General features: G+C 41.1%; 1 non-coding gene across 1 annotated transcript; it reads left to right on the forward strand.

Moving 5' to 3' along the window:
* The first annotated feature begins 4,404 nt into the window (after positions 1-4,404).
* LOC145528028 (U6 spliceosomal RNA) lies at positions 4,405-4,511 on the forward strand. The gene has a single exon (XR_014070107.1). It is a non-coding gene; the product is annotated as a U6 spliceosomal RNA (small nuclear RNA).
* Positions 4,512-7,559: the final 3,048 nt, after the last annotated feature.

Raw genomic sequence — 7,559 nt, forward strand, 5'->3', positions numbered from 1 at the left:
GTTCTAAGACTTAAAATGAAGCAGAGGGCTTCCCTGGTGTGTTAGTGCTAAAGAATCTGCCTGCCAATGCAGGAAACACGGGTTAGATCCCTGATCCGGGAAGATCCCACATGTCATGGAGCAACTAAGCCCATGTGGCACAACTATTGAGCCTGTGCTCTAGAGCTTGTGAGCCACAACAAGAGAAGCTACTGCAGTAAGAAGCCCACCCACTGAAACTAGAGAGTAGCCCCCACTCACCTCAGCCAGAGAAAAGCCCACACAGGAACTAAGACCCAGCAAAGCCAAATAAATCAAATTATTAACAAGAATAAAGCAGAGATGTGACGCTAGGGAAAGTCCCTACAGTCATTTGAGGTCTCGACCCACTTTTCCCTGAGGTAGCTACACTCAAATTCTGTTTCCTAAGTTTCTTTTCTGCTTTAGTTGCATTTTGTCTCTTGCAATCAAGAGAGTTTTGACTAAAATAGGTATTATACCTGCTTTCACTGTTTCCAAGATTCTTCATAAGACTAAGGTAAAAAATAAAAATAGTACATAGGCCTCTTACTTTTTTATGTATAAAAACTGTGCTAACATACATATAAAATGTACCACCCTAACTATTTTAAAGTCTGAGTGTGGAAGAATTGATGCTTTCAAATTGTGATGCTGGTGAAGACTCTTGAGAATCTTTTGGACTGCAAGGAGATCACACCAATCAATTCTAAAGGAAATAAATTCTGAATATTCATTGGAAAGACTGATGCTGAGCTGAAGCTCCAATACTTTGGTCACCTGATGCAAAGAGCCGACTCATTGGAAAAGACCCTGATGCTGGTAAAGAGTGAGGGCAGGAGGAGAAGGGGGCGACAGAGGATGATATGGCTAGATAGCATCACTGACTCAACGGACATGAATTTGAGCAAACTCCAGGAGATTATGGAGGACAGGGAAGCCTTGCATGCTGCAGTCCATGGAGTTGCAAAGAGTTGGACATGACTTAGTGATGGAACAACAACAATTCCAGTGTGTTAAGTATATTCATAATATTGTGAATATATTGCCACCATCCATCTCAATAGCTCTTATCATCTTGCAAAACTAAACTTCTGTACACATTAAATGCCCCGAGGCCCCTTCCACCAGCCTCTGTTTACCACCTCTCTGCTTTACACATTAGGTAACATTCAAGTGAGATGGTACAGTATTTGTCCTTATGTGACTGCCTTATTTCACTGAACACAGTGTCCTCAAGGTTTATCCATGTTGTAGCAAATGTCAGAATTTCCTTTCTTTTAAGGCTGGATAATATTCAATTGTATATATACATCCCATATTGCTTATCCATTCATCCATTGATGGACACTTGGGTTGTTTACCCATTTTAGCTGTTGTGAATGATATCAGTGTTAACATGGGTGTACAGATGTTGCTTTCAGGCCCTGCTTTTATTTATTTTTTGGCTGTGCTGGGTCTTTGTTGCTGCATGGGATTTTCTTTAGTTGTGGCAAATGAAGACTACTTTCTAGTTGTGGTGCATGGGCTTTTCTTGTTGTGGAACACAAACTCTAGGGCACCTGGGCCTCAGTGGCTGAAGCTCCTGGGCTCTAGAGCACAGGCTTAGTAGTTGTGGTGCATGGGCTTAGCTTCTCTGAGGCACATGGCATCCTCCTGGATCCAGGATTGAACTGGTGTCTCCTGCATTGGCAGGTGGATTCTTTACCACTGAGCCACCAGGGAAGCCTCTTGAATGTTGAGCTTTAAGCCAGCTTTTTCACCCTTGTCTTTCACCCTCATCAAGAGACTCTTTAGTTCCTCTTCACCTTCTGCCATTAAAGTGATATCATCTGCATATCTGAGATTGTCGATATTTCTTCAGGCAATCTTGCTTCCAGCTTGTAATTTATCCAGCCCAGCATTTGGAATGGTGTACTCTATGTAGCAGATAAATAATCAGGGTGACAATATACGCATTGTCATACTTCTTTCCCAATTTTGAACAAATCTGTTGTTCCATGTCCAGTTCTAACTGTTGCTTTTTCACCTGTGTACAGGTTTCTCAGGAGACAGGTAAGGTGGTCTGGTATTCCTGTCTCTTTAAGAATTTTCCACAGTGTGTTGTGATCCACACAGTCAGAGGCTTTCATGTAGTCAGTGAAGCAGAAGTAGATGTTTTTCTAAAATTCCCTTGCTTTCTCTGTGATCCAGTGTATGTTGACAATTTGATCTCTGGTTCCTCTGTGTTTTCTGAACCCAGCTTGTACATCTGGAAATTCTCAGTTCATTTACTGCTGAAGCCTTGCTTGGAGAATTTTGAGCATAGTCTTGCTAGTATGTGAAATGAGTGCAATTATATGGTAGTTTGAACATTCTTTGGCATTGCCGTCTTTGGGATTGGAATGAAAACTGACCTTTTCCAGTCCTGTGGCCACTACTAAGTTGTCCAAACTTGCTGGCATATTGAGTGCAGCACTTTAACAGCATCGTCTTTTAGGATTTGAAATAGCTCAAGTGGAATTCCATCACCTCCACTAGCTTTGTTCATAGTAATGCTTCCTAAGGCCCATTTAACTTCACACTCCAGGATGTCTGGCTCTAGGTGAGTGACCACACCATCATGGTTATCTGCGTCATTCAGACTTTTTTTTTGTATAGTTCTTCTGTGTATTTTTGCCACCTTTTCTTAATATCTTCTGCTTCTGTTACTGTTAGGTCCTTACTGTTTCTGCCCTTTATCATGCCCATCCTTACATGAAATGTTTCCTTGATATCTCTAATTTTCTTGAAGAGATTTCTAGTCTTTCCCATTCTGTTTTTTCCCCTCTATTTCTTTGCATTGTTCACTTAAGAAGGCTTTTTATCTCTCCTTGCTATTGTCTGGAACTCTGCATTCAGTTGGGTATATCTTTCCCTTTCTCCCTTGTTTTTTGCTTCTCTTTTTTTCTCCGCTATTTGTATATGTGTATATTCCATTATTTAAATTATTTTTTCTGGGGTTCATCTTTGGTTTCTTGTTTTTGGATATTTGTTTTAGTCTCACTTAATGCCATAGCAAACCACTGTGGAATCTTCGTTCCTGACCAGAGATCAAACCCTGAGCCTTTGGAGTGGGAGCACTGACTCCAAGACCCTAGACTACCAGAGAACTAACCCTAGGGAGTATCAAATAGTGAGAACTCACACAAAGGAAACCACTTGAATACAAAACCTGGCATCACCCAACCACCAGTAGCACCCTGTGCAGGGTGCCTCATCTAAACAACAAACCAAACAAAAATACAAACCCAATCATCAGCAGATAGGATTACCACCTCACTCAGCCTTGCCCATCAGAGGAAAAACAAACAAACAAAAACTCAGTACAAATCTCACCCTAAACGAAGCTCATCACAAACCACTGGACCAACCTTAGGAGGGCAGAAATAAAAATGAAAGAATTCAACCTTCTTCAAGGAAAGAATTCAACTTTCCTTGAAGCCTGGGAAAAGGTTACCTCAAACACATAACGTAACAAAAAAAAAAAGGAAAAGGCAGAGAATTACTGCACAAATGAAGGAACAAAGTAGAAACACAGAAGTCCAAATAGATGAAGAGTAAATAGGAAAATTACCTGAAAAAAAATTCAGGATATTGATAGTAAAGATGATCAAAAACCTTGAAAACAAAATGGAGAAAATGCAAGAATCAATTAATAAAGACCTAGAAGAATTAAAGAATAAGCATACAGAGACAATGGAGAAGGCAATGGGAACTCACTCCAGTACTCTTGCCTGGAAAATCCCATGGATGGAGGAGCCTGGTAGGCTGCAGTCCATGAGGTCGTGAAGAGTCGGACATGACTGAGTGACTTCACTTTCACGCATTGGAGAAGGAAATGGCAACCCACTCCAGTGTTCTTGCCTGGAGAATCCCAGGGACATCGAGGCCTGGTGGGCTGCTGTCTATGGGGTCACACAGAGTCAGACACGACTGAAGCGACTTAGCAGCAGCAGCAGCAGCAGCAGCACTTCAAGAGCAAAATACAAGCTGGAATAAGGCTAGGCCCAAGACTGAACTGACCTCATGCAGCCAACAACAGGTCCACAGACCTTCCTAGAAATATTAGAGGACTTTCTTTGGTGTAACATTTGCTAGGTATTTTGGACTGAATATGCCTTTACCAGGAGCCTTGGGCGCTTGTCTTCTGTGCTGTTTGGCTTGTGATGAGGTCTTGGTGCTACAGTAGGGACTGAGCCTGAACCCTTGAGGTGTGGGGGACTTGGGCCTGATTTTGATCCACCAGAAACTGCAGATACCAGGGAAACATTAACAGGGAAGTGCCCTAGCCCAAAGGTGTCCTTCTTAACACCAAAGCCAAGCCTTCCAGAAGCTCCAGTCCTGGTGCCCCACGCCAGTTCTTCAGCGATACTGAAACAAACATGGGCGCTCGCTTCGGCAGCACATAGACTAAAACTGGAACGCTACAGAGAAGATCAGCATGGCCCCTTTGTAAGGCTGGCATGCACATTCGTGAAGCGTCCCATACTTTCAGTTTTGGAAGTTTTAGCCGCAGCAGTCAGAGAAGAAAAAGAAATAAAAGGAATCCAGATTGGAAAAGAAGAAGTAAAACTCTCACTGTTTGCAGCTGACATGACATGATCCTCTACATAGAAAACCCTAAAGACTCCACCAGAAAATGACTAGGGCTAATCAATGAATATAGTAAAGTTGCAGGATATAAAATTAACACACAGAAATCCCTTGCATTCCTATACACTAACAATGAGAAAACAGAGAAATTAAGGAAACAATTCCATTCACCATTGCAACGAAAAGAATAAAATACTTAGGAATATATCTACCTAAAGAAACAAAAGACCTATATATAGAAAACTATAAAACACTGATGAAACAAACACTGCACATTAACTGACAGCCTGCCCAAAAAGCCATATTGAACCTATAACTCTAAGACTCACCACTGGACACAGGCACATGCTCAAGCTCCATTGACCAAAGAACACAGAGACACAAGTCCACCTAAACAGGAAACTTCTCACAGAAATGGTCCAGTTGCCTCCCATGGGGACAGACTATATACAATTAAGGATACAATGTTATTTTTTTAAAACACACTTAATTTCTTTTATGTACTTCCAAAACTCCATGCTGGCCTGTTTGTTGTGGTTCTGTTTTTGGTATGTCTTCTTTCTTTTTCTTATCTTCTATGTTATATTTTTTCCTCCTTTTTTTGTCAGTTTGCTTTTTTCTTTCTTTTCCAGTGCATTCTGGTTTGGTTTTCCACATTATTTTTTAGTTTTGTTATTAACTGGTTGATACAATTTATATTTCCTGCCTGGCAGGCACTTCTTGTACTTTCTTTTTCTGAAACTGTTTTTGGCTGTTGTATGTGTGGTAGTTCCACTGTTTTTGCTGTTAGCTGACTTTTTCAACTTGATCTGAATTCGGTTTTTGTTATACTTTTTTTTTTTTGGTTTGTGTCTTTAAAATCCTTTTACATAAAATGACTTGGAAGTCTCAATTCCCCCATCCAGAGTTAGCCTTTGGGAGTGGAAAAGCACTGAGTCATAACCCTAGACTGCCAAAGAACTCCTAAGTGCAAGGCATATAGTAACACTTCCATTTTATACATGATGTGGCCACACCCTGTGGGATGCCTCACTCCCCAAAAAAACAAGCAAAAGAGAAAAACAGAAACCAGTCATCAGCATAAGATTCAAGACAGCTCAAAAATATCTTCTCATACACCCTTGCCCATCACGGAAAAAAACTTCACCTGTGTCCACCAAAATGCAGGCCAGAAGTCATGTTCAATGCGAACCCTACAAAAACAACTGGACTGGCCTATACCTACTGAGGGCAGAAACCAAAAGGAAGAAAGGAAAACTCTAAAGCCTGGAAAAAGGAGACCTCAAACACAGTAAGAAAAAAACAGAAAGATACTATGTACCTGGAAAAATGTAGACACTCACCAGATTAAAACAAAGGAGGAAGATAGGCAGGCTACCTGAAAAAGATGTAGTAATTATTAGATATGATCCACAACTTTGAAAATAGAATGGAGAAAAATGCAAAGTTACTTACTTAAAAGTACCTAAAGAATAAACAGAGTGAACAAAAAGATAATTACTGAAATTAAAAATACTCTGAAGAAATCGACAGCCACAATAAGTAGAAAAACAGGTAAAGTGCCTAGAAAATAGAAATAATAATGTAAATAATCCAGTTAGAAACAAAGGGCCCATACAGGATAAAATCATGCTAAGACTTTATCCAAAGAAAAATAAAGGCAGCAAAAGGAAAAGCAACAAGTAAAATAATAATATACATGGCAAACTATCCTAAGCTGATTGGGCAGAAACCATTGCAGGCCACAAGGGAACAGGCATGATGTATATTTGAAACATAAGGAAGGGATAAGGGAGCCCAGTTCAGTTTCAGTCCAGTCGCTCAGTTGTGTCCGACTCTTTGCGACCCTATGAATTACAGCACGCCAGGCCTCCCTGTCCATCACCAACTCCCAGAGTCTGTCCAAAACCATGTCCATTGAGTCAGTGATGCCATCCAACCATCTCATCCTCTGTCGTCCCCTTCTCCTCCTGTCCCCAACCCTTCCCAGCATTAGGGTCTTTTCCAGTGAGTGAACTCTTCGCATGAACTCTTCGCATGAGGTGGCCAAAGTATTGGAGTTTCAGCTTCAACATCAGTCCTTCAAATGAACACCCAGGACTGATCTCCTTTAGGATGGACTGGTTGGATCTCCTTGCAGTCCAAGGGACTCTCAAGAGTCTTCTCCAACACCACAGTTCAAAAGCGTCAATTCTTTGGCTCTCAGCTTTCTTCACCGTCCAACTCTCACATCCATACATGACCACTGGAAAAACCATAGCCTTGACTAGACGGACTTTTGTTGGCAAAGTAATGTCTCTGCTTTCAAATATGCTATCTAGGTTGGTCATAACCTTCCTTCCAAGGAGTAAGCGTCTTTTAATTTCATGACTGCAATCACCATCAGCAGTGATTCTGGAGCCCAAAAAAATAAAGTCAGCCACTGTTTCCACTGTTTCCCCATCTATTTGCCATGAAGTGATGGGACCAGATGCCATGATCTTAGTTTTCTGAACGTTGAGCTTTAAGCCAACTTTTTCACTCTCCTCTTTCACTTTCATCAAGAGGCTCTTTAGTTCTTCTTCACTTTCTGCCATAAGGGTGGTGTCATTTGCATATCTGAGGTTATTGATATTTTTCCCGGCAATCTTGATTCCAGCTTGTGCTTCTTCCAGCCCAGCGTTTCTCATGATGTACTCTGCCTATAAGTTAAATAAGCAGGGTGACAATATACAGCCTTGACATACTCCTTTTCCTATTTGGAACCAGTCTGTTGTTCCATGTCCAGTTCTAACTGTTGCTTCCTGACCTGCATATAGGTTTCTCAAGAGACAGGTCAGATGGTCTGGTATTCCCATCTCTTTCAGAATTTTCCACAGTTTATTGTGATCGACACAGTCAAAGGCTTTGGCATAGTCAATAAAGCAGAAATAGATGTTTTTCTGGAACTCTCTTGCGGTTTTGATGAT

Source organism: Giraffa tippelskirchi, chromosome 11 (genome assembly GCF_054371585.1).
Source record: "Giraffa tippelskirchi isolate mGirTip1 chromosome 11, T2T-mGirTip1v1.2.pri, whole genome shotgun sequence".
NCBI lineage: Eukaryota > Metazoa > Chordata > Mammalia > Artiodactyla > Giraffidae > Giraffa > Giraffa tippelskirchi.